Raw genomic sequence first — 10,606 nt, forward strand, 5'->3', positions numbered from 1 at the left:
TAACCTATTATTTATTTATTTCTCATTAAACTTTGTTTTAATGGGTCTCAAAATTCTGTGACAGATTTTTGGTCGTTGTTTCTATTTAAAAAGTACTAATTTTCAAACTAATAATGTGAAAGTGCTACACAAAAACAAATCGTCCACAAAAGATTCCTTTTCTTCTGAAGATCTTATGATGCATTGTTATCATTAACCAGTCTTTTACTATTAAACTTAAACGGCCAATTGAGACAAACAGTTCTGAGACCATTCTTCCACCACTGATTAAGACTGGGGTGACAGATGTTATGGGTGATATTCATTTAGCTTTCTGGGAAGACTTGGTGACCTTGCCATCTCCAGCAGGCTTCTTGTCCACTGCCCTGATGACACCCACAACTGTCTGTTTCATCATGAACAGTAAAACGACCCAGAGGAGGATAGTCAGAGAAACTCTCAATACACATGGGCTTGCCAGGAACCATGTCAATGATGGCAGCATCACCACATTTCAGGAATTTGGGGCCATCTTCCAACTTCTTGCCAGAATGGTGATCAATCTTCTCCTTAAGCTAGGCAAACTTGCAAGCAATGTGAGCTGTGTGACAATCCAGCACAGGTGCATATCCACCAATGATTTGGCCTGGATGGTTCAGGATAATCACTTGAGCAGTGAAGCCAGATGCTTCCATTGGTGGTCATTTTTGCTGTCACCAGCCACATTGCCATGACAAATATCTTTTACAGAAACGTTCTTGATATTGAAGCCCATATTGTTCCCAGGAAGAGCTTCACTCAAAGCTTCCTGGTGTGTTTCAACAGACTTAACTTCAGTTACAACGTTTACTGGAGCAAAGGTGACCACCATGCCAGGTTTGAGAACACCAGCCTCTACTTGGCCCATAGGCACAGTACCAGCACCAACGATTTTGTAGATATCCTGAAGAGGCAGATGCAAGGGCTTGTCAGTTGGAAGAGTAGGTGGCAGGATGCAATCCAGAGCTTCAAGCAATGTGGTTCTACTGGCATTGCTATCCTTACTAGTGAATTTCCATCCCTTGAACTGAAGCATATTAGCACTTGGCTCCAGCATGTTGTCATCATTTCAACCAGAAATTGGCACAAATGCTGCTGTTTCACGGTTGTAGCCAATTTGCTTAATGTCGGTGCTGACTTCCTTAATGATTTCCTCATATCTCTTATGATTGTATGGTGGTTCAGTAGAATCCATTTTGTTAACACCAACTATTAGTTGTTTCACATTCAGTGTGTAAGCCAGAAGGGCGTGCTCTCAGGTCTGCCCATTCTTGGGTATACCAGCTTCAAATTCACCAACACTAGTAACAACAATCAGGACAGCACAGTCAGCCTGAGACGTGCCCCTGTAACCAGGTTTATAATAAAGTCTGTGTTCTGGGGCATCAATGATGGTCACATAATACCTGCTGGTCTCAAATTTCCACTGGGAGATATCAATGGTGATACCAAGCTCATGTTCAGCTTTTAGTTTATCCAACACCCAGGAATGCTTGAAGAACCCCTTTCCCATCTCAGCAGATTCCCTCTCAATTTTTTCAGTGGTTCTTTTGTCAATTCCACCACGTTTGTAGATCAGATGGCCAGTTGTGGTGTCGTGGACTTGCCCAAATCTACATGTCCAATAAAGACAATGTTGATATGACTCTTTTCCTTTCCCATTTTGGCTTAAGATATAGTGATGGTTTTCACAACACCTTTATTCTGGCAGCAAACCCATTGCAAAAAGCTATTTATTGACTTCCTGGAAGATGGCGGCTTAGTAAGACGCGCGGATCTTAGTTTCTTCTCCAGGACACCTACTAGGGGAGTAGAAACGATACAGAAAGCGCCTAAAGCCACAACAGAGGTAAAAAAGACAGCGTACCCCATCCTGGAACGGCTGGCTGGCTGAGAGAAGCAGCTCGGGTGAGATCGCCGAGGCGCGCGGGCCTTACCGGGCGGGGTGGCAAGCGGCCGGAGTTACTCCCTTCCCCCTTCCCGGGCCGGCTGGGAGGATTGGAGAGGCGATCCCTGAAACAAAGACGGCTGGCGCCCACACCACGCGCAGCCCCCCGACCAACTGAGAGAATTGGATCGGAAACCCCCAGGCCGCGGAGAACGGTGACGGGTGGGGGAGGCCCCTTCCAAACCCGTGACTCCCGGGGAACGTGCACTCTCTCGGGCGGGCCGCTGCCGCTGGCGCCCTCCAGCCACGCTTGTTGCCCAGGGCCGACTAGGAAATTCGGACGGGCTCTTTCCCGGGCTGCGGCGACCAGCAACCCTCCCTGCGTTCGGACGGAGGGCCGGCTCAAGCCGCTTCGGCTAGCGAACCCCCAGGACGGCGAGAGTTTTCCAAAGTTTAAGGTCCCACAGTACCTTTTACTGGTGGGACCCGCAGACAAACGTGTGCCACGAGCGCCACCTACTGGGCAGGATAAGAAAAACAGAACCCAGAGATTTCACAGAAAAATATTACAACCTTGCTGGGTCCAACACCAAGAAAAGTCTGAATAAATGCCCAGACGCCAGCAGCAGAAGATAACTGTCCACGCTCAAAAGATTGAGAATATGGCTCAGTCAAAGGAACAAACCAATAGCTCAAATGAGACACAAGAGCTGAGACAACTAATCCTGAATATACGAACAGAAATGGAAAACCTCTTCAAAAATGAAATCGATAAATTGAGGGAGGACATGAAGAGGACATGGGCTAAACATAAAGAAGAAATAGAAAAACTGAAAAAACAAATCGCAGAACTTATGGAAGTGAAGGATAAAGTAGCAAACATAGAAAAAATAATGGATAGCTACAATGATAGATTTAAAGAGACAGAAGATAGAATTAGTGATTTGGAGGATGGAACATCTGAATTCCAAAAAGAAACAGAAACTATAGGGAAAAGAATGGAGAAATTTGAACAGGGTATCAGGGAACTCAAGGACAATATGAACCGCACAAATATACGTGTTGTGGGTGTCCCAGAAGGAGAAGAGAAGGGAAAAGGAGGAGAAAAACTAATGGAAGAAATTTTCACTGAAAATTTCCCAACTCTTATGAAAGACCTAAAATTACAGATCCAAGAAGTGCAGCGCACCCCAAAGAGATTAGACCCAAATAGGCGTTCTCCAAGACACTTACTAGTTAGAATGTCAGAGGTCAAAGAGAAAGAGAAGATCTTGAAAGCAGCAAGAGAAAAACAATCCATTACATACAAGGGAAACCCAATAAGACTTTGTGTAGATTTCTCAGCCGAAACCATGGAAGCTAGAAGACAGTGGGATGATATATTTAAAATACTAAAAGAGAAAAACTGCCAACCAAGACTCCTATATCCAGCAAAATTATCCTTCAAAAATGAGGGAGAAATTAAAACATTCTCAGACAAAAAGTCACTGAAAGAATTTGTGACCAAGAGACCAGCTCTGCAAGAAATACTAAAGGGAGCACTAGAGTCAGATACAAAAAGACAGAAGAGAGAGATATGGAAAAGAGTGTAGAAAGAAGGAAAATCAGATATGATATATATAATACAAAAGGCAAAATGTTAGAGGAAAATATTATCCAAACAGTAATAACACTAAATGTCAATGGACTGAATTCCCCAATCAAAAGACATAGATTGGCAGAATGGATTAAAAAACAGGATCCTTCGATATGCTGTCTACAGGAAACACATCTTAGACCCAAAGATAAACATAGGTTGAAAGTGAAAGGTTGGGAAAAGATATTTCATGCAAATAACAACCAGAAAAGAGCAGGAGTGGCTATACTAATATCCAACAAATTAGACTTCAAATGTAAAACAGTTAAAAGAGACAAAGAAGGACACTATATACTAATAAAAGGAACAATTAAACAAGAAGACATAACAATCATAAATATTTACGCACCGAATCAGAATGCCCCAAAATACGTGAGGAATATACTGCAAACACTGAAAAGGGAAATAGACTCATATACCATAATAGTTGGAGACTTCAACTCACCACTCTCATCAAGGGACAGAACATCTAGACAGAGGATCAACAAAGAAATAGAGAATCTGAATATTACTATAAATGAACTAGACTTAATAGACATTTATAGGACATTACATCCCACAACAGCAGGATACACCTTTTTCTCAAGTGCTCATGGATCATTCTCAAAGATAGACCATATGCTGGGTCACAAAGCAAGTCTCAACAAATTTAAAAAGATTGAAATCTTACACAACACTTTCTCGGACCATAAAGGAATGATGTTGGAAATCAATAATAGGCAGAGTGCCAGAAAATTCACAAATACGTGGAGGCTCAACAACACACTCCTAAACAACGACTGGGTCAAAGAAGAAATTGCAAGAGAAATTAGCAAATACCTCGAGGCGAATGAAAATGAAAACACAACATATCAAAACTTATGGGACGCAGCAAAGGCAGTGCTAAGAGGAAAATTTATTGCTCTAAATGCCTATATCAGAAAAGAAGAAAAGGCAAAAATTCAGGAATTAACTATCCATTTGGAAGAACTGGAGAAAGAACAGCAAGCTAACCCCAAAGCAAGCAAAAGGAAAGAAATAACAAAGATTAGAGCACAAATAAATGAAATTGAAAACATGAAAACAATAGAGAAAATCAATAAGGCCAGAAGTTGGTTCTATGAGAAAATCAATAAGATTGATGGGCCCTTAGCAAGATTGACAAAAAGAAGAAGAGAGAGGATGCAAATAAATAAGATCAGAAATGGAAGAGGAGACATAACTACTGACCTCACAGAAATAAGGAGGTAATAACAGGATACTATGAACAACTTTACGCTAATAAATACAACAATTTAGAGGAAATGGACGGGTTCCTGGAAAGACATGAACAACCAACTTTGACTCAAGAAGACATAGATGACCTCAACAAACCAATCACAAGTAAAGAAATTGAATTAGTCATTCAAAAGCTTCCTAAAAAGAAAAGTCCAGGACCAGATGGCTTCACATGTGAATTCTACCAAACGTTCCAGAAAGAATTAGTACCAATTCTCTTCAAACTCTTCAAAAAAATCGAAGTGGAGGGAAAACTACCTAATTCATTCTATGAAGCCAACATCACCCTCATACCAAAACCAGGCAAAGATATTACAAAAAAAGAAAACTACAGACCAATCTCTCTAATGAATACAGATGCAAAAATCCTCAATAAAATTCTAGCAAATCGTATCCAACAACACATTAAAAGAATTATACATCATGACCAAGTAGGATTCATCCCAGGTATGCAAGGATGGTTCAACATAAGAAAATCAATTAATGTAATACACCATATCAACAAATCAAAGCAGAAAAATCACATGATCATCTCAATTGATGCAGAGAAGGCATTCGACAAGATTCAACATCCTTTCCTGTTGAAAACACTTCAAAAGATAGGAATACAAGGGAACTTCCTTAAAATGATAGAGGGAATATATGAAAAACCCACAGCTAATATCATCCTCAATGGGGAAAAATTGAAAACGTTCCCCCTAAGATCAGGAACAAGACAAGGATGTCCACTATCACCACTATTATTCAACATTGTGTTGGAGGTTCTAGCCAGAGCAATTAGACAAGAAAAAGAAATACAAGGCATCAAAATTGGAAAGGAAGAAGTAAAACTATCACTGTTTGCAGACGATATGATACTATACGTCGAAAACCCGGAAAAATCCACAACAAAACTACTAGAGCTAATAAATGAGTACAGCAAAGTAGCAGGTTACAAGATCAACATTCAAAAATCTGTAGCATTTCTATACACTAGTAATGAACAAGCTGAGGGGGAAATCAAGAAACGAATCCCATTTACAATTGCAACTAAAAGAATAAAATACCTAGGAATAAATTTAACTAAAGAGACAAAAAACCTATATAAAGAAAACTACAAAAAACTGCTAAAAGAAATCACAGAAGACCTAAATAGATGGAAGGGCATACCGTGTTCATGGATTGGAAGACTAAATATAGTTAAGATGTCAATCCTACCTAAATTGATTTACAGATTCAATGCAATACCAATCAAAATCCCAACAACTTATTTTTCAGAAATAGAAAAACCAATAAGCAAATTTATCTGGAAGGGCAGGGTGCCCCGAATTGCTAAAAACATCTTGAGGAAAAAAAACGAAGCTGGAGGTCTCGCGCTGCCTGACTTTAAGGCATATTATGAAGCCACAGTGGTCAAAACAGCATGGTATTGGCATAAAGATAGATATATCGACCAATGGAATCGAATAGAGTGCTCAGATATAGACCCTCTCATCTATGGACATTTGATCTTTGATAAGGCAGTCAAGCCAACTCACCTGGGACAGAGCAGTCTCTTCAATAAATGGTGCCTAGAGAACTGGATATCCATATGCAAAAGAATGAAACAAGACCCATCTCTCACACCCTATACAAAAGTTAACTCAAAATGGATCAAAGATCTAAACATTAGGTCTAAGACCATAAAACAGTTAGAGGAAAATGTTGGGAGATATCTTATGGATCTTACAACTGGAGGTGGTTTTATGGACCTTAAACCTAAAGCAAGAGCACTGAAGAAGGAAATAAATAAATGGGAACTCCTCAAAATTAAACACTTTTGTGCATCAAAGAACTTCATCAAGAAAGTAGAAAGACAGCCTTCACAATGGGAGACAATATTTGGAAATGATATATCAGATAAAGGTCTAGTATCCAGAATTTATAAAGAGATTGTTCATCTCAACAACAAAAAGACAGCCAACCCAATTACAAAATGGGAAAAAGACTTGAACAGACACCTCTCAGAAGAGGAAATACGGATGGCCAAGAGGCACATGAAGAGATGCTCAATGTCCCTGGCCATTAGAGAAATGCAAATCAAAACCACAATGAGATATCATCTCACACCCACCAGAATGGCCATTATCAACAAAACAGAAAATGACAAGTGCTGGAGAGGATGCGGAGAAAGAGGCACACTTATCCACTGTTGGTGGGAATGTCAAAGGGTGCAACCACTGTGGAAGGCAGTTTGGCGGTTCCTCAAAAAGCTGAATATAGAATTGCCATACGACCCAGCAATACCATTGCTAGGTATCTACTCAGAGGACTTAAGGGCAAAGACACAAACGGACATTTGCACACCAATGTTTATAGCAGCGTTATTTACAATTGCAAAGAGATGGAAACAGCCAAAATCTCCATCAACAGAAGAGTGGCTAAACAAACTGTGGTATATACATACGATGGAATATTATGCAGCTTTAAGACAAGATAAACTTATGAACCATGTAATAACATGGATGGACCTAGAGAATATTATGCTGAGTGAATCCAGCCAAAAACTAAAGGACAAATACTGTATGGTCCCACTGATGTGAACGGACATTCGAGAATAAACTTGAAATATGTCATTGGTAACAGAGTTCAGCAGGAGTTAGAAACAGGGTAAGACAATGGGTAATTGAAGCTGAAGGGATACAGACTGTGCAATAGGACTAGATACAAAAACTCAAAAATGGACAGCACAATAATACCTAATTGTAAAGTAATCATGTTAAAACACTGAATGAAGCTGCATCTGAGCTATAGGTTTTTGTTTTGTTTTGTTTTGTTTTGTTTTGATTTTACTATTATTACTTTTATTTTTTTCTCTATATTAACATTCTATATCTTTTTCGGTTATGTTGCTAGTTCTTCTAAACCAATGCAAATGTACTAAGAAATGATGATCATGCATCTATGTGATGATGTTAAGAATTAATGATTGCATGTGTAGAATGGTATGATCTCTAAATGTTGGGTTAATTTCTTTTTTTCCGTTAATTAAAAAAAAAAAAAAAGAGAAGGGATAATTGGAGACGAAGGGATACAGACTGTACAACGGGACTGGATATAAAAACTCAGAAATGGACAGCACAATACTACCCAATTGTAATGCAATTATGTTAAAACACTGAATGAAGCTGCATGTGAGGTATAGGTTTTTTGTTTTTGTTTTTTTTGTTCTTTTTTCTTTCTATTATCGTTTTAATTCTTATTCTGTTGTCTTTTTATTTCTTTTTCTAAATCGATGCAAATGTACTAAGAAATGATGAATATGCAACTATGTGATGTTATTAAGAATTACTGATTGTACATGTAGATTGGAATGATTTCTAATTGTTTTGTTAATTCTTTTTTTAATTAATAAAAAAAAAAAAAAAAAAAAAAAAAAAAAAAAAAAAAAAAAAAAAAAAAAAGCTATTTATTTATTTTTATCCATATATATATATTTTTTCCTCTTCTGTCCATACCCTGGATAAAAGGGTCATCAGACACAAGGTTTTCACAATCACACAGCCACATTGTAAAAGTTATATCTTCATATATTCATCTTCAAGAATCAAGGCTACTGGAACACAGATTAACAGTTTCAGGTACTTCCCTCCAGCTACTCTAATATACCATAAACTAAAAAAGGATAAACTCGACTCTGTTTGAAATCTCTCAGCCACTGAAACTATTTTCTCTCTACCCCTTTTTGGTCAAGAAGTCTTTCTCAGTCCCTTGGTGCCAGGCTCTGGCTCATCCTGGGAGTTCTGTCCCACATTGCCAGAGTGATTTACACTTCTGGGAGTCATGTCCCATGTAGGGAGAGGGCAGTGAGTTCACCTGCTGAGTTGTGTTAGAGAGAGAGGCCACATCTGAGCAACAAAACAGGTTCTCTGGAGATGATTCTTTGGTCTAATTTTAAGTAGGCTTAGCTATCCTTTGCAGGTATAAGTTTCATAGGGGCAACCACCAAGATCGAGGGCTTGACCTAATTATTTGATTGCCCCCACTGCTTACAAGACTATCAGAAATTCTTTGAATGGAGAAGTTGAATATTTCCTCCTTTCTCCACTGTTCCCCAAGGGGACATTGCAAATACTTCTTTATGCACTGCCGAAATTACTGTGCAATGTATCAGGGCATTACACTAACCTGGACAAACCAACCAAGTCTCATGCCCTACTTGATTTCATGTACTTATGGTGTTCAACTAAACTGACAATACAGGTTAAATTATGTAACACACTACCCAAATATACATTTTGCACCAAATAAACATCTCTCCCTTTGGTTTTAAACAGAAACTGAAGTTTCAAAATATGGACGATATCATCCTTTACTCTGTATTCTGTACTACCTTAGTCCTAGCCACGTCAGCTTCAAGTGATCTCTACTTGAAGTCTGATCACTTTTTCAACTATCTTTTTAACTTTTGAAACTTTTTTATTTTATAGTGTAACATACATACAAAGCAAAGAAATAAAGAAGCAATTGTTTTCAAAACACTCTTCAACAAGAAGTTACAGGACAGATCGCAGAGTTTGTCATGGGCTATCACTCAATCCTCTTAGATTTTTCTATATAGAATGATAGATGTTTTAAACATTTTTTATCACTGCAATCAACCTTTTTCCTTTTTTTGTGAAAAATAACATAAAAGCAATAAATTTCAAACCACACCACCACAATTAGTTATAGAACATATTTCAGAGTTTGACATAGGTTACAATTCCACAATTTTAGGTTTTTACTTCTAACTGCTTTAAGATAATGGAGACTAAAAGAGATATTAATTTAATGATTCAGCAATCTCTTCACTTGTTAAATTCTATCTTTTCTGTTTAGTTCCACCATCACCTTTGATTTTTCTACCCACTCTTTATGGGTATTTGGACTATGGCTATTCTAAATTTTTCATGTTGGTAGGGGCTGTCAGTAATATGGCATAGGGTGATGGAACTAGCTGATATTCTGGAGAGGCTGGTCCCTCTAGGTTTCAGGACTTATTTGGTCCAGGGACCCATCTGGAGGTTGTAGGTTTCTGGAAAGTTATCCTAGTGCATGGAACCTTTGTAAAATCTTATATATTGCCCTGGGTGTTCTTTATGATTGGCTGGAATGGTTTTGGTTGGGGCTTCGCAAGTTATGATAGGTAGCGATGTCTATCTGAAGCTTGCATAAGAGTGACCTCCAGAGTAGCCTCTCAATTCTATTTGAACTCTCCCAGCCACTGATACTTTATTAGTTACATTTCTTTTCTCTCTTTAAGTCTGATCACTGTTTCAACTTGAACTCTGATCACTTTTTCAGCTTTTTAAACAGTTTCTGACATTCATATCTTCAGAGCTCTAACTCTGAATCTCAGTTGTTACATAAATACCCAAAGTTTTTCTGGGAATGACCAGTTATATAAACAACTCAATATCTCAGAATTTATAAATAACAGACTTCTGAATATATGTGATTGCTATAAGAGCTTACAATCTAGGACCCTTTACAATAAGCCCCAACCTGATAACCCATGCTCTAAACTTCTGTTCACTGAGTTTTATATTGCAGTTAGCCCATATGATTGAGGCTGATAACATTTGTCTTTTTGTTCCTGATATTTCATTCAGCATACAGAACTTAAGGTTCATACACCTAGCTGAATGCCTCACAAGTTCATTCCTTCTTTATAAGGCTATTCAACAGTCCATTGTGGGTATACACCACAGCTCCCCACTCCATTTCTCAGTCATTGTACCCTTAGGCCACCTCCATCTATTGTGAATTGTGAACTCTGCCACCACAAACATCAGTGTGCAAATATT

General features: G+C 38.5%; 1 pseudogene; it reads right to left on the reverse strand.

The window, feature by feature from the left end:
- Positions 1-301: 301 nt before the first annotated feature.
- LOC143670504 (elongation factor 1-alpha 1 pseudogene) lies at positions 302-1,680 on the reverse strand (annotated as a pseudogene).
- Between the last annotated feature and the right edge of the window lie 8,926 nt (positions 1,681-10,606).

This window comes from Tamandua tetradactyla, chromosome X (genome assembly GCF_023851605.1).
Source record: "Tamandua tetradactyla isolate mTamTet1 chromosome X, mTamTet1.pri, whole genome shotgun sequence".
In the NCBI taxonomy this organism is placed as follows: domain Eukaryota; kingdom Metazoa; phylum Chordata; class Mammalia; order Pilosa; family Myrmecophagidae; genus Tamandua; species Tamandua tetradactyla.